The sequence below is a fragment of the Mus musculus genome, chromosome 14, assembly GCF_000001635.26.
Source record: "Mus musculus strain C57BL/6J chromosome 14, GRCm38.p6 C57BL/6J".
Classification (NCBI taxonomy): domain Eukaryota; kingdom Metazoa; phylum Chordata; class Mammalia; order Rodentia; family Muridae; genus Mus; species Mus musculus.
Window position 1 is genome coordinate 77,533,053 of NC_000080.6, and position 20,798 is coordinate 77,553,850.

Sequence of the window (20,798 nt, forward strand, 5' to 3'; positions counted from 1 at the left end):
GGCAGTGGCTGTGCCTGGGTTTTCTCATCTCCTTAGTCACATGGTGGCCCTTTGAGAGCCAGGGTACCAAGTAGGACAGGTCCATGGTTACTGCTCTCTATGACTTGTATCACCCTTTCATGTCATGAGGACGGCGGGAGAGGATTTGGGTAAGTCCTACAGAGCAATGTCTCGACACTTTCTGTAAGTTTTGATGAGTATTAGAGAAATCCCCAGAATTCTTGCCTTCTTCCTGGTGCCAGATGAAGGGCATGCCAGGCATTTTATATCTTTCTCTGAATGGCCAGACATAAAGAGACAACTAAACATTAGCCTTGGTTGCTTAACACAAAGACTGGATGACCAAGAGGAAGCTAAATTCTTTTTAATGCATTCACTGTAAGCATTTCATAGATCTAATACACAGGAAAAGACCATACTATTTCGCAAAGCCTCTGAGATAGGGATCAAATTAATGAGCCATGCTCATTTCTTGCATCTGTAATCAATCTCCTTACGTCTGTCTTTTTTTTTTTTTTGTTATGATAGCATGCCCAGTTATGTCTATCTCACCCTATCTTTACTATATTTGTCCATCCATCCACATGGGGGAAAAAATGGAGAATTGGAAGTAGATGAGGCTATACACTCTCAGGACTTGCCCATAGTGACTTGCTTCCTTTGGTAGGCAGGCTCCACCGCCTATAAGTTGCATAACCTGGGGACCTAGTGCTCAAATACATGAACCACCGGGGGCAGCATTTCTCATTCACACCACCTCAGCCCCGTAGGAGGAAGTAGATCCCTGGAGGGTAGGCCTTTGTAAAGGCCTGTCCCTTTTCCCCTTCCCCGAGTGTTTTTCTCTACTTCCTGCTGACCAGGAAGTTAAGTCCTCACCTCAGACCCAAAGTAAAAGCAGCCAGTTCACCATGACTGGACACCACTCACACTGAGGCAGAGTGAACCTTCCTTCCGCCTACTGCTTTCTCTAAGTATTTGTCAAGGTGAAGAAAAAGAAAATCTAGCAAAATTTGTATTCAACATTTTCGCTGAGGAAAAGAATCTTTCACCTGCGGGGTGTTTTTGTTTGTTTGTTTTGTTTGTTTATTTATTTTTATTTGTATTGTTTATTCTGTCTCTTTTGGTCAGACCCATATAAACCATTTTCTCCTTTCCTTTGCAAAAAAAAAAGGAAAGAAATTGGAACGTGCCTTCCCCGAAGGCCCACGGGTATCTTTTATCGGGTTTTAGGCCTGAGTGCCCACAGCAGGTAGCTCTAAGAATTTATGTATCAGCTGCTTGGAAACAGTTGCTGGTGCTTGCAGCCAAGTACATGTCAAAGGGGTGAAGGAGTATTGTGTTTTAGCTGCAAATGAACTTCTTTCCTGCAGTAATTAAAAAACATACAGGGCGTCACATTATTTTCTCTTTCTATTTGTGTTTCGTCTTCTTTATGTGAATTATTTATGATGACCAGTGTGCGGTGGCAGGAATGCCTGCAGAGCTGTGTCCGATTCTGCCTTGGCCTCTTTGGCACCAACTTAACAGTGATCACGGTAAGGGATCTCTCACCTCAGCATCCTTGGACCATGCTTTTTCTATTTTTATTTTTTTTGTTTTATGGGGCTGCTGAGGATGCAGGAAAAAAAAAAGCACCAAGAAAAGACTTACTTAATATATATCTAAGTAGGACCATGAATGTTGTGAATGAAAAACAAGGTTTTCAAAGAACTCAATAGCTCTTAATGAAAAACAGCAGGGCTTTTAAGTGTGTACATAAAACAAAGACACAATGTTCAGGAAACATTAAAACAAATTCTGTTCTCCCTAGAAATAGTTGTTGTATGTGTATGTGGTATGCATATTTGAATGTGTGCTTGGATGAATATGTATAGGTACCCATGTATGTGTGCATGTGTGTGATAGGCCAGGAATTCGGGCCATGTTTCTTTCTCAGTTGCTCTCCAATTTGTTAATTGAGGCAGGGTCTCTCGCCGACTGTGGAGATCATGGATTCTGGCTGTTGTGACTAGTCCCCTTACCCGGTGTTCCTCCGTCTCTGCCTCCTGCTTGCTGGCATTACAGGCAGCATCCACAATTAGAAGCTCAGCTTTGTGTGTGGATGGTATATATCTGAGGCAGTCCTCATGATCACTGGGAGGCACTTGATCCACTGATCATCTTCTCAAGTTCTATCAAATAAGTCTTTTATCTAAGATTTATTTATTTCATTTATAGGAGTATACTGTCACTGTCTTCAGACAGCAGAAGAGGGCATTGGACCCCATTACAGATGACTGTTAGCCACCATGTGGTTGAGTTGAACTCAGGACCTCTGGAAGAGCAAGCAGCCAGTGCTTTTAACAGCTGAGCCACCTCTCCAGCCCTCAATAGGTCTTTTAAGTTAATATTATATTCCCTCCACTTCAGTGATTCCTATTTGAGTTAGGATTTCATGCATCCCAAGTGGCCTAGAACTCTGACTGTAGTCAGCAATGACCTTGAATCTATGATTCCCCTGCTTTTACCACCAAACCCAATTTAGAGAGATCAAATCCAAGGCTTTCATGGTGGTGAAGCATTGGTGGCTGGAGCAGGACAGGGCTAGTCAAATTGCATCTGCAGGCAGGAAGCATAGCTCCAGGGATGCTGCTGCTCGCTCACCTTGCTCTCTTATGTTCACTGAGCCTGTAGGATGATATTCCCTTATTTAAAGTGGGTCATCCCATCTCAACGAACCCAATCTAGAGAATCCTTTCTGTACATTTCCAGGGACTTGTTTCCATAGTGATTCTAAATCCTGGCAAGTTGATGATCATTGTTCCCCATCACACTAAGTAAACACTCAACTAGCTCAGTTACATCCCCAGCCCCTAGTTTTGTAATGCCATAGCATCCTTTCTATGCTGCACGAATAGAACACAGAGTGAGGAAACCACATAGGTCTCATGGTCAGGCAGGGTTTCTCCATAGAGAAGAGTCCTAGGCTGTGACTTAATGAATGAGAAGAGCCAGCTCTAGAGGGAATGGAAGGAGAACATGGGAGGACACCAAAGGTGGAAGAGCTCAACATACATGAAGAATTTCCTAGAGAGCCAGTTTGATGGATGAGGTAGGGACATTTGGGAGCAGATTAAAGGGATTGACAGAAGCCCTGTGGGTCCTGGCAAAGAACCTGAACTTGATTCTAAGGTAAATTGAAAATGGGTTGTTTATTCATTTATTTTATCATAAATAGATTCTGTAATAGACTTAAGTTTTGAAAGGAGGATTCAAAGTAGAGAAGGGAGGGTGCTGGGCTCAGCTAAGAGGCTGTGTGTGTTCAGGAAGAGCTGAGAACTGTTGTGGCCTGGGGAGGGTAGTGAGTTGGAGAGATGAGGATAAATTTGATACACATCTCTGAAGTAGAGAGAGGACTTCTGTGATAGATTACAAGAAAAGGAAATCAGAAAAACCGGAACCAAGATGAATCCTAGATTTGTGACTCAGGCAACTGGGTAGGTGATAGCATTTCCTGAAATGAGAAACATGGAAAGAAGAAAATCAAGGGGAAATCACACTTTCAGATTTGTGCAGCTAAGCTTGGCCCTCTGTGAGAAGTCTAAATTGTGATATTAAGAAGGCAACAGATACAAACATGGCTCTGGAAGTAGGTCCAAGGGAGGCTGAAGCAGCTGTGTACAAAGGCATCTGTAGATTGGAATAAGAATATGTGGGTGCTGTGGGCATGATGAAATTGCCTACACAGAGTAGAGGAAGAGCAGGCAGCTGAAGGAGGCGACTCTGAAAGTCTTACAGTTAAAGCTTCAGAAACTGACAACCTGAGAAGGGGGTTGAGAAGAAGCAGTCTCCCAGGAAGCAGAAATATGCAGAAGTACGGAAGGCAAGCCACAACTTTCAACTGTGTGGCAGCTAGCAGAATGGACTTGGTTTTTTTTTTTTTTTTTTTGTTTTTTTTTTTTTGTCCATGTGATGGGCCAAGTTCCAAACAAACAAAAAAACTGATTGCAGGAGGTGGTTCTGAAGTCCTTGGTGACTGTTGAATTGTGGGAATGGAAGCCAGGGTGATGGGCTGAAGGTTGAGCCATGTCAGAAATATCAAGGGAGATGGTACCCAGGGGGCCCTGTGATGAGATAGAAGTGGTCACAGAGATCACAGGTGAGTAGAAGCATCTCCTAGGAAACAGAGGATCCAGTCTTCTTCCGCTCTGCTTCCTGACTAGCTTTGGACCAATTGTTTTTAAAACTTAAAAAAAAAAAAAAAGTGAGAATAATGAGAAGTGAAACTCAGAAGTCAGATAACTCTTAAAGACCCTTGTCTAAAAGCCAGGCAGCTGTGAAATCAAGAAGTGAAGACCCGGTAGGATTCAGATGATACACGGGGGAAAAAGATACCCACTGAGGACACAGAGGCAGAGGTAAAAAGTGAAGCCCTTGAGAAGACAGAGACCCAGACATGCTGGCTCAGGCAAAGCCTTTTCAGCCAATAGTGGGCATAGTGAAACCAAGATGCAGGAAGAACCAACAACCCCTGAGCCATTGCTCCAGGATCAAATACTCAGCCACCAAAACTCAAAATGAAATACAAGACTTGTCAGAATTCTATACAGTTACTATAGACATTCTACTTGCTAAATAATTGAACAAATATGATGGGTGCCCACTGGATAATGATCATTGGGCTCAGCCATGACCACAATGCCACGTGCTCCTCTTGAACAGCCTCTTTTCTCTAAAGAGTAAGTTTACACCAGCGATGGTCATTTACTTGTGACGACCTCATATCCTTGTGTAACTCATTCTAAATATTTACTTTGGTTAATTACCTGATTATTGTGAAACTCCTAGAAATCCACATAGCTTTTAGAAATTAGACTTGTGACTGCTCCTACTGTGAAATATTGATGTTTCCCCTCCCTGCTTGACCTACTCCACAGGTAGCAATCCATTAGAGTAACAGACCTTCCAATCCAGACCTTCATTTGAGCAGTCACGTTGTGTTTTATATTTGAACGTATGTTATTTTTTATTTATTCTTGCACACAAACTAGGTCAGAATATCGACAAATCATCCTCACTCCATCCACCTCTTTCTCCAAGGTATACAGAAATAATGTTATCCTCAGAATAAAAGGCCATCCATTGTTTCTCCAGACTCTAGTGGTATACCTTCATGAAATGGGGGTCTGTGCCTAAAGAGGTATTTCTGCATAAACAAGATGACTGCATTTTAGCTTTGCGAAGTTCTTGTCAGTGATCTAATGGAACAATTTTTACTGATTAGACACGTGATCTTAGAGCTACTAAAGACTCAATTTTTAAAAAAGATTTATTTATTTATTATATGTAAGTACACTGTAGCTGACTTCAGACACTCCAGAAGAGGGAGTCAGATCTCGTTACGAATGGTTGTGAGCCACCATGTGGTTGCTGGGATTTGAACTCCGGACCTTCGGAAGAGCAGTCAGGTGCTCTTACCCACTGAGCCATCTCACCAGCCCCAGGACTCAATTTTTAACTCTCTGACTCTCAAGGTCCTTATTAGAAAGCAGGCCAATTCTAAGATAACTTCAAATTTTTCATGTTTAAAAATAAGTAGGTTGTCCAAAATATAATTGATCATTGAAAGAATCAGGTATATTATGGACAGTCTATTTATTTAAAAATAAAATAAAAATTGAATATATCTTAGAATTGACAAAAGCCTTGTATACTTTCAATACCCAGTATTGTATTAGTCACTGGTACCAAATATTTTACAGAAAATGTTGAAGAGCAAAATAATATTATGGCTCTTGGTCTCAGAAGGCTTAGTCTGTCAGGGCAGGGAGGGATCGATGGAGCAGCGTATACCATGGCAGAAGGAAGCAAAGAGAAGCACGTTAGTTCTTACCTGACTTTTCTTCCATCTTTTTTATACCCGGTGCCCATTATACCTAAGCCATGGGCTGATCCAAGTGAGTCTTCCTCCTCATTTAAACATGTCTGGAAAGTCTCCCACAGACACACGAAGAGGCATGCCTTACCAGCCTTCTGGGTGATTTTGTATCCTCAAATGGCCCGTGAATAGAAACTATCACAAGTCTCCACCTTATGAATTTGACAGCAAAACACATCACTTTTATAATTAATAGCTTGTGCCAACCTCAGGCCTCTCAAAATGCTCATGTCCATATCCGGGAGTTCCCAGTATTTTACAAACTCCAGCTTTGTTCAATATCTCCACTGAAAACTCAGGTAGGCTTGCATTTGTGAAAACTTCTAATAAAGCACAGAGTGCACATAGTCCAAATGTGAATAAAATAATGGCTAGGAAGGACCCAACCCAAGCAGAATTAGATCCCAGCAAGTCATAGAATTCTGTAGCTCCATGTCCAGTACCAGGGCTTATACTGTCCTGATGTGAGCTGCAAGAGGCTAAGGGAGTCCTACCTCGCCAGCCTTGCTGTCTGTAGCCCACATAGCCTCTCTTTGCCTGGTTCAACTTATTGACCATTCTCTCTATATTAGTAATTCCAGATTCCTTGAATGTTTAGCTTTCTGGAGTCGCCACTGCCACTAAGACTGTGCCCATTGAGCTTCCTGTTTAGTCCTCTTGGGTGTTTCCTGCAAAGAAGTTGAGCCTGCTAAACACTGATCGGATTCCCAGGCATCCTTTCTTAAGATCTACCTAGACGGCCTCCCGCCCTCCGCCGCCTGGCGCTGGGGCCGCCGCCGCTTTACGTAAGGCGCAGGCCAGGGCCGCCCGGCGCTCGGCAGCCGCCTGCAGCCCTCGGAGCGCAAGGAGAGGCGCCCACCCGGTAGCCTTGGCAGGGACTGCCAGAGACTGACATTGCCTCAATGTGAAATGAAAGTTGAAAACCTCATCTCCTTGTGTGTTGCTATCATGGTGTTGATTCACTGGTCATGCCTGAAGAGGGAAATTGTGTTGTAGAGAGCTGACTGCTGCGCGGTCACTGCCTATCCTCCATGTTCAGCTCCTCTCCTTTCTGCTGGAGTGAAATCCTCTCCGGATACCAACAGAACGTCCACTGTAGAAAATGCTTTGCATTTTAAGAATGTCAGCAACCTAAGTTCATGCGCCCTGTCTGTACAGTTGTTGTGGATGGTTTGCCATCTGAAAGCACCTCAAGTTCTTATCCAGGCCCTGTGTCTGTTTCTGACATGTCGCTGCTTCATGCATTGGGCCCAGTGCAAACCTGGCTGGGACAAGAGCTGGAGAAATGTGGCATTGATGCCATGATTTATTCACGGTATATCCTCAGTCTTCTGCTGCATGACAGCTATGACTACGACCTGCAGGAACAGGTGGAAGGGAACATGTGCCACGGCATTCGTGTGAAGATGAGAGGACAACTTGTAGGAGCTGACTCTCCTTTCCACCTTGTAGGTTCCAGGGATTGAACCCAGGTTGTCAGGCTTAACAGCAGGCAACTTTGAGGATCATCTTCTGTCTCTGTCTCAGGCTCACTCCTTCTTGGGGCCTGCCATCCCACTCAGTCTTGGGTTTGCTCCTGACTCCGAGATCCTGGCCCTGAACTCAAGCTAGCTTCCTGTCCCAGCCCCCTGGTACCAGTCTGGTGGTCATCTGAGGCTCACTGTTTTCAGGGAATGTTAGGCTACTAATCATCCATTCAGATGTTCACAGATCAGAGCATAGCCTATGTCCTCTCTGCCACCTACTGATGCACATGTGACACAGCAGCCACACCTGTAACACTCTGGGGAGGAAGAACAAACTTATATTGACAAGAATCTGGCTTTACCTTTCCAAACTCACACAAAAGCCCTAGAGACAGTTGGCTGCCATGCCTGCTTAGCTTTTAACTTAGGTTGTGGAAATCTAAACTCTGGTCCTCACACTTTTCTAGCAAATGCTTTTTCCACTGAGCATCTCCCCAGGTGCCAAAAATACTTTTTTACTTAGCCGTAAGGCAAAGAATACCATGGCTTGTAAGGGAAGGTCAAATAAAAAAACAATTTTATTGTTAAAAAAAAAAAAAAAAAAAAAAAAAAAAAGATCTACCTAGACAAATTCGTGAGCCTATAACACTTTCATGCTGCATGTTTATAAAAGCCAATACCATGTGAATGATACAAAGATTAATTGTAAAATGATTAAGCAGTACGTAGCCCACCTTGGATTATCTGCGTACCTCCACAGCTGAACATTAGAAACATTTTCCTAGGCATTCCTTCATGAACAGGATACTTCCTTGACTCTGCCTTCTTGAGAGAAATTCTTTCAAATGGATTTAGAATTTTACGCCATAAAACCTGAGTGCTATAAATATTCCCTCTTGCCCCAGGACAAAATTATTAGATTCATTTTAATAAGACTCTTTTCTTAAACAACTACAAAAACAAAACAAAACAAAACACCTTGTCAACAATGGTCACTATAGCCTTTTTTTTCTGGCCAGACTTCATGTTTGTCAAATGCTTTTTGGCTCTGCTTTTTGCTCCATGTTCACCTGACTAAGAGCAGCCAGCGATAACCATGCCACAGCCTCAATGCTTACTGTGTTTTGAAATTTCTTCTGCCAGATTAGTCACTCTTCAGTTCAGCCTCCCACAAAGTTCTGGATGTGGACAAGATGGAGACAGTTCCTTTGACAGACTAATACAAAAGACCCCTTGTCCACAGTCTCACCTTGGACAGACTGTAACATGAGAGACCCCCTTGTCCACAGTCTCACCTTGGACAGACTGTAACACAAAAGACCCCTTGTCAACAGCCCCACCTGAAGCTTCCTGAGCACTGACTGCCTTCACTATCTGCATGTTTTGTGCATAGCCTCACTCTCCTCCTCGTCTGTTAAGCTCCTGCCAAAATTGCACAGTAAGCTCTGCTTTCAGTATTCAGTGGTTTTGCTAACTTCTAAACCCTTCAAAACTCCTCCTGCAAACCAGTCCCAGAGGCCTAGTCACGCCCAATCCCTGGGTCCAGGTGAGAGGTTACTTAGTGTTGCATTGTCATGATCACACACTGACAGGACAACTTAAAGTGATACAGGATTCGTGTTGCCTCCTAGAGGATGCAGTCCATTCATCCGGGTAGGGGAAAAGTCTTGGCAGAAACAGCTCACAGGCCACAGACAGAAAGGAAGTGGAAAGAGGGAAACCATTAGTGCTGCCACCCACAGGCAGGATGTATCCTCTCCCTCCGTTATCCCTCACTAGTAACACCCTCACATCTCCACCAATCTCCCGGGTGATTCTAAATGCACTCAAACTGACAACGAGGACCATCCAGCCCAAAGACTTATTGACGCTTCTGGATCTAACCCAGAGGAGTGCACACTTTCAGTTTTATTAGTGCCTAATTGCCTATAAGTTCAACCTGTTGACATGCACACCAATGGTGGCTCTTTATGATTACCCTAAGCCTTCACCATTATAAATGCTCTCATTTGTTTCTTCCCATTCACCTGACTGCTCTGTCTTGGAGCTACTCCCAGTTTGCAAATAGTCTGAATCACCACAATTAGTGCATTTGGCCTTTTGCTTCCCATTTGAACAGTTTCTTTAAGATCAATTTCAGGTCAACTGAAGATGAGGTTATCTCAGTTCATCTTAAGGCATCCCCCAAATTACCTCCACAAGGACTTGTTTTCTACCTATGCTCTCATTAGAGGTTCATGCATTCCTGCAGAATTTATGCATCATTAAAAGGTTTTGCTAGTTATATAAGATTTTTCTTTAAAGTACCTTCTTTGTATCTCTCAGGGACTACTATGTTAAGAACATCCTGATGATAATGTGTTCCAGATGGAAACCTGGCAACGTCACATGTGGTTTGTCGTCCGTTTTCTCACCTGCTAGTTATAATAATTAGGCAGGCCCACACTTGGGTCAGATTCAACTATTCTTGATCAGCTGTTACTTATTCAAAAATACCTTTTCTTCCCTCTCCCCATATCTGAATTCTGCCTGCACCTCTGAGGACAGCATATGACATTCCATTCAGTTTGAGTAGCCTACCCTGATAATTCTGCCCCGCTTTAACCATGCAGTTTCCTACCCACCTCCAGGCAATTTTGCTCTTACCGTAGGGTTTGACCCGGATCGTAGTCAATTTGTTCCCATTATTTGTTCTGTTGATAGAATTCTGTAAAGCAGAGCCTCTCCACATGCCACGTGGCATTAACATCAAGCCTCTCCTCTTTACTTGATTTTGTCCTTTACAAGCAGAAATACTTCCTAGCACAGTGCCAGCCACACACAGACAATGTCCGTACTCCCATTTACCCGAAAGGATGAGGAAAGTGGACACTACACTCCTCTGGTAAAGCCATTTCTACATCTCTCAGCAAGGAGGCAAAATGGACTATTAAACTCGGGTTTCATATGTTGTTATTTTCCTATTATTCCAATTTGCTTTGTTAGAAGCCTTCCCTAATGATGTTGCCACCCCACCCCCACTCCCACTAATGACATTTTTCCGTTTAGTGTTCTGGTTTATTTCAGCGAGTAAGCTTACAGTCTCTTCAAACAAAACACCTTTTCTGCATTCTCACACAGTGGGCTGGGCTTCCATTTAGATCATGTCTCCTAAGTGACACCAATCCACTTTACTCTATCAGCCTTCATTGTTACTGACTATGTCTCCAATGCTGGCATTTCCCCAGTCTGCAGCTTTCTGGATTTAACCTTGCATGTTATCTGTGTATCTTTTGTTAGTAACTGCGGGTGTCCTTGACACACTGGGCTTCTCTAACTGGAGAGAAGCTCCCACCTACCTGTGGCTAGCGTTGCCTCCTCAAGTGTGCAGTTCTTGCAAATCACTCACGTTCGTTTTCATTATGTACCCCAATTTCCAAGGCACTAATTTGCCAGTATAAATCTTTGACATGTGTTTGAAAATCTCTATGTGTGCATTGGCTTATGCGTGTGACCTTACATGTTACATATGTAAATATTTTCTATATAATATATGTTTACACATATGTAAATGTACATTCACATCAATATCATGCTTGTGTGTGTGTGTATATATATGTATATATATATATATATATATGTATATATATATATCCTCTAACCACTGGAATAAAGTATAAACAACTTACAGCTATTTCCTTGGGACCTTACAAATGAATGACTGTCCCAGCAGAAAGTCAATAGACATACCAGATAGTAGTTATCAGTTAGTAGTGGGGATGGAGGTGCTCTGTTGAATCTCACATCTCCTCGCTGAACCCTGGCTCATCAGGCTGCATGCACACAAACTTCCTCTCAACCCTGAAGCCTGGAACGCTTGTTCAGGCCTTGTCTGGACTCCTAACCCCTGCCCTGAATCTCCTCATCCTGATCTTCCCTGTCACACATGAACTCCCTGTCATTAGTTCCACCCAGAAACCATGTTTCCAGACAGTCTGTCCTCATGCAACCAAATGCTTCCTTCTTCCTCCTGTTCCACCCCAGGGGACTGCATATGTCTCTGTAGCAGGCACCTGTGACTGTGCTGGTCTGTCTCTTCCTATTGAAAAGTCAGCTTTCAAAGGTTAAGCGGATTCAGCCTGTTCCACGTCCCGTCTGCAGTCCACAGCCACTGCCTGGCTTAGAGCGACTTGCTGGGGAGAGAAAAATGGAGTGTTTTTTCCTATGAGTTTGTTCAATTGTACATTCTCTGGTGTGTACATCTTAGGATTTCAGTCTTAAAGGTGCTTCACAAGTCAGTGTAATTAAGTTGTGCCTTGATATTTGAACTCAATTCCTAGCAAGAATCTGAAAGCATATGTCAGAGGTCACAGCAAACAATAAACTAGAATAGTTTTGAAATCAGTTTTAAATACTTAAAAGGAAAACCTAGGGTGCAGTTCTCTGTTTATGAAATAACTAACACTTGAAAGTTAATTTCTCAAAGGGAAACCCCCATGATGCCATGTTCTTAGGTCTCTTAACTTCTAATATCAAAAAACAATTATAGTTCTAGTTTTTAATTGTTCAAATAAAGCTAAACATTTTACATCCAAGTCAACAAAGAGTAGTTTAGAAACATGGTCCATAGAAAGCATTAGTTTTGATTGGCATTTCCCCTCTTACATACATTCTGAGTGGGAAGCAGCTATCAAACACATTTGCTTTGGACAAAAATGTCTATGGTATTGTGATTTATGCTTTCTCCTCTTATCATGGAAGACTGTGCACATGCTAAACTAGACCTTTGCTTCTGAAAACTATGTTGTATAAAGTTACATGCTCTAATACATTTAACCATCTTCAAAAATCCCCATGGGAAAGCAATGATAAAATTATTACGTCGAGTTTAAGCATCACCGCCAGCATGTCTTGGTGGCATCAGCAGGATGGGACCATGGATCTTACCTCATTCATGTTTCCTCTCCAAAGAGAGTGTTCTTTAAAGAACTTGCAGTTTTCCAAGGAAATTTTACTGTCAAACTCTTGAACACATGCAAGTGTGCAGCGTAGCAATATTGTAATTCAGTGACTTGAAAGTCAGTTCCATGTGGATCTTTTGCTTGCCTTGTCTACAAATTTACAAACTGATGCAACCAATTATACAAACTTAACTATTTCAGGTGTCTAGGAGATTTCTTGTCAATGAGAATTTCACTACACATCATGTTGACCCATTCTTCGAGTCTTTGTAAAATAGTTACTACAAAAATATTTGCTAGTGATTTCTGTGCAGACTGTCTTAATCTGGTGTGAAACTTTTCAAATCTTTTCAAACAGCCACACCAATTTCTTCTTTTATAAATGCTCTGTGTCAGATACAGTGGGTGACATCTTCAGTCCCTGCTTCCAGGAGGCTGGTGGCAAAGGCACAGCCCAAGGCTCACCTGGGCAAGAGAGAGAGTCTCAGTTGCATACCAGGAGTCTATCTCAGAAAACAGCAGCATTGGAAATCCCTGTCAGTCTTACTCATCTCCGGGAGAAGAATTTGTCGGTGGCGTTTTGTTTAGTTTAGTTTTGTTTTTTTTCAATTTTTTCTTTTTTTTTTTTTTTTATGTTGGGGATTTCAACCCATGACAGTAGCTAACAGATGAACATTTTTTGGTAACCAGAAGCTCAAGTTTGGTTTAGTCTACTAAACTTTTAGAGAACTGCTACTTAATATGCAAGGCAATTTCATTTTCTTCCCTTCCAAACACATCCTGAGAGTCTTTCTGGGTGACACGGATTTGTTAATATTAGGAAATAAAACTTTCTCTTGCTTTTCAAGTCTTTGCACCTTTTAGTCATTAATTTGTCTAAGTGTATATGAAATTAAACTCATGTAGGGACTCTACCAGAGGTCCCTTCCCTCCTATCTGAGAAGCAGGGAATCTCTCTTAGGGCATTGATGCCACACTGCCTCTAGAGAAAGAAACCATGATACCACCAGGTTATATTTTTTTCATCAAGCTTTCTGAAGCACATTCTTTTCACAGAAGTTAGCACCAAGTAGCCTAGTTTGAGTTCTGGTACCAAGTCCAGCCAAGGAAGCACCAGGGAATAAAGTGACTTCATTTCAGGAGTGTTATTCTGCTGCATGGAGGGGCCTGCAATGAGACCATCCCGCCATGTTCCGATGTCACAAGAAAACTGTTTCGCCCAGCAGCATTTAATCCTATCCTTCTCTTAATGGCTTCAAAGTCTGCGTGTTGTTGGAAGTGCTGCCTCCTGACAGATTTGTTTTCCTCCTAAATGCCTTTGCTCAGAAAATACCACTTCCTTTTTGGACTGAAAAGCCACATGACATAGCAGGAAGCCCATGGGCTGAGAGCCAGGCACTGCCAGGCACTTCCATCCAGAAATGCTCTTCTCAACCACGAGGGCTGAGACAAGTAATTTGCCTTTAATTTTCTCTGGTCTAAGTTTCCTTGTTTCAAAAAATGTGAGGTCTGATAGCCTCTGCATGAAATTGTAATAGGAATTAATAAAGTAATGTACATGGTACCTGTTATATGATACATTGCATGCAGAAAGGACCCGATCCTTTGTACTGTGACTGTAGTAGGTCTTGATATTTGAGACCTTGGCCATGTTCAGTTCTCCTTTCTGGAAGGTTTTGCATCATCATTAAAGGATGTGCTTCTTCATTTTATTGCTTGTGTGCTCACTGTAGGGAAGTGGCTTAGCAATGTGATGGTCGGGCTCTACTGAAGGACAGTAGAGCCGGGTTAACAAGAAGCATAGATTTCATATGCTGTTTACAAACCAGACTTTATTCCAAGCATCTTATAGTAGTAACCCTGTGTAATCCTGACCCAGTAAAATAGGTGCTATGGTTATACCCTCTCTACAAATAACTTTATGGTGGTACAGAGGTGGTGCCAAATCTCCAGTGAGTGGGACGACGGGAATGTGGACATGAGCACTCTGCAGCTGGCAGCCCTGGGCATTTTCTTCTCCTGCTTAGAAGCCTGGAAGCCTCTTTATTCTGGGACATCTACTTTTGAAAGATGTCAAAATGCCTGCTGGAAGGAGGGAAGAGAGGGGGTACACTCTCAGTCAAGTGCTATTATCCCGCAGGGGTCTTCCAGAAGATGCAAAGCCACTGACAAACCAATCCGTGTGATCTGCCAACAACAGACTGGCTCCCCAGTGTCAGGAGAATGGCTGTCCATGGGAATGGTGTCGTTTCTTGTTTGGCCCAGAACCCTTCCTGTAATTGCAATCTTGGCAACGACAGCCACAGGAGATTGAGTGAAACCTTGTGGATACCGCATGGGAACTGTTTCTTTGTAACACCTAAATAGACCCTATTTATTGAGCATTTAGAAATGGTTTTAAATGCTACTTCTAAAGGAGACAGCAGAGTACCATATAGGCTTCCAATGAGGTGTCAACCGACAATGGTCATATTAAAATATTAATGCTCTCTCAGCCTCACTCTCCCCTCTGTGCCTAGGATAGAGGCTTCTCAGCTCGACTGCATTTCAATCACAAATAGAGTTTAAGATTTGCTTGCCTTGAATCTCTATGACTGTGAGCTTCAACCATCTGCGCTTTCTCATTCTGCTCATGGCTCCAAGAAAGTCTTGAAATTTAGCACATTGGGAGAAAAATTTCTACGGAATAAATTCAGATGTACAGTGACATCTAAAGTCTTGCAAGTTTTTATGTTACTTGAGAGACATTTTCTCCGTAGGATTGAGTTGAAGGTGAGAATTAATTTAGCCCTCCCAAATCATCTTTTGAGGTCCGGGGGCCATCTTTCATGCCAGATCACCTTCATCTCATTTCTTACTAACTTGTGAGATTGTAGAATTGGCATGTAGCTGACTGTGTTTCTGTCAAGTTCTATTAAGTGTCCCTTACTGTACACTAAAAAACCTTATATGTGCACATCTGATATTATTTTTAGTCCATGTTAGAACAGCAATGCCTATTTAAGTAAACTGTGTCCTGAGACATAGACCTGTGTGGGCTTTACTTGGGTCACTGTGGCAGTGATTTCAATTTTACAGATGATCTAAGGGACATGTCACTCACTGTTTATAGTTTAATGAATTGTAACTGAAATATAATGAGTGGAGCAGACCTATGCTGTACCAATGTGATAGATTGTAGCATACATACGTGTACCTATTTCAATCAAAATAAGGAATGTATCAGCCATGCCAAAATAGTTCCTAGTTCCCTCTGTAATATTCCCTCCTCATGGTCCTGTCTATCACATTCCTTGAGAACCATTGGTCTTCTGTTTGTCTATAAATTATCTTTTTTTTTTTTTTAAGATTTATTTATTATTTTATGTAAGTACACTGTAGCTGTCTTCAGACACACCAGAAGAGGGAGTCAGATCTTGTTACGGATGGTTGTGAGCCACCATGTGGTTGCTGGGATTTGAACTCTGGACCTTCGGAAGAGCAGTCGGGTGCTCTTACCCACTGAGCCATCTCACCAGCCCTATAAATTATCTTTTATGACAAAATTTTCTTATGAATGAACTATGTAGGATTCATTCAATGCTTGGCTTCTTTCACTCATTACAGTTGTTCTGAGAGTGATTCACGATGTCATTTAGGCACTAGGTGAATAGCAGTGTTAAGAGATGCTGTCCTTACTTGGTTTCTCGTCTTCTGAGGAAACACAGGGTGGTGTGTGCATACTGATAAGTAATGAAGCTGTTGCCTTTATCAGACTGAGGGAGTTTCCCCTGGGCTTTAGGCAGGTAAGAAAAAGAGCTCTGTCTTCTGCCAGATGTTTCCCGGCACCCATTGAGATGATCTACATCTTCTCTTATTAGTCCACCGTGGTGTAAACGTCATTTGGTTTTGTTGTGGTGGTTGTTGGGTTTGATGTGAAACTAGCCTTGTATTTTCTAGTTCTTTATGATACATTATCATTTATATAGATCATTAGATTCAATTTGCCAAGAGCTTAGATGCAAATTTTACATAAAAGTTCATGAAGGATGTTGCCTATAATTTCCTTTCCTTCTGTTTTTGCCTGATTTTGGTATGAGAGGAATGATAGAATCCTAAAATCAGTTGTCAAGTAATACACACATATACATACATAATACATACATACATACACACACATATATATACAGATACATTTACACATACATACACACATACACACATACATATATACACACACATGCACACACATATATACACACATACATATACACACACATTCACAAATTCATATGCACAACTTTCCATATGACTGTAAAAATTTGTGTACAATCCATATTTCTTCGTATTTAGTATTTAACATTAATTCCCTACTAGGGCAATCTAAGATATACTTGCTTTATATGAACAATTACATATAGAAATTCAACTTCCATCATAGGTAACTGGCTATATAAATGAGTTCTTCCAGTGGCTTTGGTACTTCGTGTATTTCAAGGAATCACTTTGTCGTATGTATTGGCCTAAGTGTTCTGTAATAATCCTTTATACTTACTATACATCGGCTCTCTAACTATGTCAACCTTCTCTCGTCTAGTGTCAGCAGTATCTGGTATCACGCCTAATACACTCCCTTTCCTTGCGTGGCTCACGTAGAAATTTGTCTATTTCACCCACACAAAACCGAGCACCAGGTATGATTTTCTCTTAGTATTTATTCTCGGTAGTCCGATGACTCCTGTTAGCTTCTCCCTGAGCCAGGTTTGGTGGACTACTGTTCTCTCCCTGGCTTGCTCGGGAGGAGCCACTGTCAGTGCTGGGCAGCCTTTCTGCTTTTCTCCTGGAGCCACCGAGTGCCGAGTGCCAGGAACTTGTCTGCTGACGCTCCTGGAGCTGCCTCCCAAGGGGCTTGTGTGTTGTACTCTCATTTAGTTTGAGATGCTCTTTTAATTTCCCTTCTGGTTTCTGTCTGACCTACAGGTTATTCGGAGATGTGTTGTTTAGTTTCCAATTAGTTGGTGATTCTCTAGGTATCTTCTTATCATTAATTTCTAATTTGATTCCTTTGTGAACCAATAATATACATTATGTGATTTGTGTCTATATTATCAAGATTTGATTCATGCCTACAATGTGGCCTATCTTGATAACTCTTCCATGTGTACTTGAAAAAATGAAAAAGACCAGAGATAATGTTTTTCTGCTGTTGTTGCATGAGCATTCTATAAATGTCAATTATGTTGGATTAGTTGCCAATGCTGCTTAAATTTTCTAAATATGTAGATTTTCTGTCTATGCATTCTAGCAATTATTAGGAGAGGGTTGTTGATATTTATAGAACATTGATTTGTATCAGTTTTCTGTTGTATTAATTTTTTTCTGCAGTTCTGCTTCCCAGTGCAGAATGTTAGAGATACTTAGGATCACTTGATAATTCATCTTTTAATTACAATGAAATGAATGTTTACATCTACTAATAATTTTTTGTTTGAAATCAACTTTGCCCATTATTAGCAAGTGTTAACTTGGTATAGTTTTTTAGTTCTTTTGTTTTTAGTTTGTGGTGTCATATTCAAGATGTTTTTTTTTAGACAGCATATAACTGGCTCTCATTCTTTTTTTTTAATTCAGTCCGATGAGCCTTGCTTTTTAATTGAGATTTTAAACCATTTACTTTTAACATGATCATCAGCATGGCTGAGCTACAGTTTTATTTTACTAAATAATTTCATTTGTCTGTTCCATGCTTGATTCCAGTGTTCCTTCCTTCTTTTGTTTCGTAGGATCTGTGATTGCAACTTTCTTCTTGACTACTTCATGTACAAACAATACTCTTAACCTATATGTGACTTGTTCCTATACCATTTACTTTTGCATATATTGTAAGCCACAAATAAATAGCAGTTACATTTTAGTCAATTATCTTTTACTTATTTATTTTGTGTTTGTGTGTGCACGTATGTGCACACACATATGCAGATGAACATGTGTAACATGGTACATCATAGAGATGAGCAGACCAACTATGGAAGTCATTTCTCTCTTTTTCCATGTGAGTCCCAGGAATCAAACGTAGGTTGTCAAACATGGCAGCAAGCGCTCTACTCACTGGGCCATCTCACCAGCCCTCAATCATCTTGTAAAGAGGGTAAAAAAGGGGGGGGTACATTTTATATAAATTAACCACACACACATTTACCCTTTCAGTTACTTACTACCTTTGTGGCTCATGACATATCTTATATAATTCATCTCTTGACTTACATCTTATAAAATTTGTCTCAGGAGCTCCTACTCAATACTTCTCATAGATTTGATGATTGATTCTCTTAAACTTAACATTTCTGACAACAGCTTGGTTTGAAACAGTTGGTTTCACTCCTGACACATTTTCCCTGGGGCTGCGATTGTTTTGTTTCTCTTGTACACCTTCAGAAGTGCTGCTCTGGTGCCTTCTGGCCTGCACTGCTTCCGTGATGACATGCGTTCTCATTGTATTTTGTCTCTCTGAATATGCATGTGTGTCTTCTTGCTAGAGGTGCTGTCATGAATTCCACTTGATTGCTGTGTGCCTCTGTGTGGAGCTCATGTTTCCTGTGTTGTATGTTCTAGAACCTCCCTGATGTGGGAATCTATGAGTCTATCAAATATGAATCATCTTCCGCTGTTATTTCTTCAATAAGATTCTGAACAAATACTTTAGGCCCCTTGAAGTTTTCTCTCCACTCATGAATGTTTTCATTGATGTGTATTTATGTTTTGTTTCCTTTTTGATCAAATCTTTAGCCATTACTCAATTTCACTGACCTGTTAATAAGCCATCCTCTCTCCATTTAACTTCAGCATCTCCTTCCTCTCTACCTCTTTGGTTTTTTGTTTTTGTTTTTGTTTTTGGTTTGGTTTGGTTTGGTTTGGTTTCTTTGTGTAGCTCTGGCTGTCCTAGAACTCACTTTGTAGACCAGGCTGGCCTCAAACTCAGAAATCCACCTGCCTCTGCCTCACAAGTGCTGGGATTAAAGGCGTGTGCCACCACGCCCGGCTTCCTCCTCTACCTCTTTTTTTTTTTTAATATTTTTTTTTATTATGCATTTTCCTCAATTACATTTCCAATGCTATCCCAAAAGTCCCCCATACCCTCCCTCCCCACACTCCCCTACCCACCCACTCCTACTTTTTGGCCCTGGCGTTCCCCTGTACTGGGGCATATAAAGTTTGCATGTCCAATGGGCCTCTCTTTCCAGTGATGGCCGACTAGGTCATCTTTTGATACATATGCAGCTAGAGTCAAGAGCTACGGGGTACTGGTTAGTTCATAATGTTGTTGCACCTACAGGGTTGCAGATCTCTTTAGCTCCTTGGATACTTTCTCTAGCTCCTCCATTGGGAGCCCTGTGATCCATCCAATAGCTGACTGTGAGGATCCACTTATGTGTTTGCTAGGCCCCGGCTTAGTCTCACAAGAGACAGCTATATCAGGGTCCTTTCAGCAAACTCTTGCTAGTGTATGCAATCCTCTCTACCTCTTATCACATCATCTGAGCCTTCTCTTTGGGTTTATCCTTATCTATTTAACATTCTCAGTCTGCCTTCTACCTTCTTTTTTTTTTTTTTTACGAAGAAATATTTTTATTTTTATTTTTATTTTTTTTTTAACAATCCAAAAAAGTTATAATTTCTGTTAATATAAAATCCATCGATTTTACATAAATGCATATTTACATATATCCATAAAAATGTTTGAATTTGAATTAAAAACATTAAAATATAGATGAATACATTTTTTTTCCATTTTTTATTAGGTATTTAACTCATTTACATTTCCAATGCTATACCAAAAGTCCCCCATATCCACCCACCCCCACTCCCCTGCCCACCCACTCCCCCTTTTTGACCCTGGTATTCCCCTGTACTGGGGCATATAAAGTTTGCAAGTCCAATGGGCCTCTCTTTCCAGTGATGGCCGACTAGGCCATCTTTTGATATATATGCAGCTAGAGTCAAGAGCTCTGGGGTACTGGTTAGCTCATAATGTTGTTCCACCTATAGGGTTGCAGATCCCTTTAGCTCCTTGGCTACTTTCTCTAGCTCCTCCATTGGGAGCCCTATGATCCATCCATTAGCTGACTGTGAGCATCCACTTCTGTGTTTGCTGGGCCCCGGCATAGTCTCACAAGAGACAGCTACATCTGCGTCCTTTCAATAAAATCTTGCTAGTGTATGCAATGGTGTCAGCGTTTGGATGCTGATTATGGGGTGGATCCCTGGCTATGGCAGTCTCTACATGGTCCATCCTTTCATCTCAGCTCCAAACTCCGTCTCTGTAACTCCTTCCATGGGTGTTTTGTTCCCAAATCTAAGGAGGGGCATAGTGTCCACACTTCAGTCTTCATTCTCCTTGAGTTTCATGTGTTTAGCAAATTATATCTTATATCTTGGGTATCCTAGGTTTGGGGCTAATATCCACTTATCAGTGAATACATATTGTGTGAGTTTCTT

At 41.5% G+C, this 20,798-nt stretch overlaps 1 protein-coding gene and 1 pseudogene across 36 annotated transcripts in view; one reads left to right on the forward strand and one right to left on the reverse strand.

Annotated features, from left to right (window-relative positions):
* Nucleotides 1-20,798, forward strand: part of Enox1 (ecto-NOX disulfide-thiol exchanger 1) — a 565,516-nt gene that overhangs the window by 376,805 nt on the left and 167,913 nt on the right. The gene's annotated exons all lie outside the window — the stretch shown is intronic.
* Gm23823 lies at nt 7,590-7,713 on the reverse strand (annotated as a pseudogene).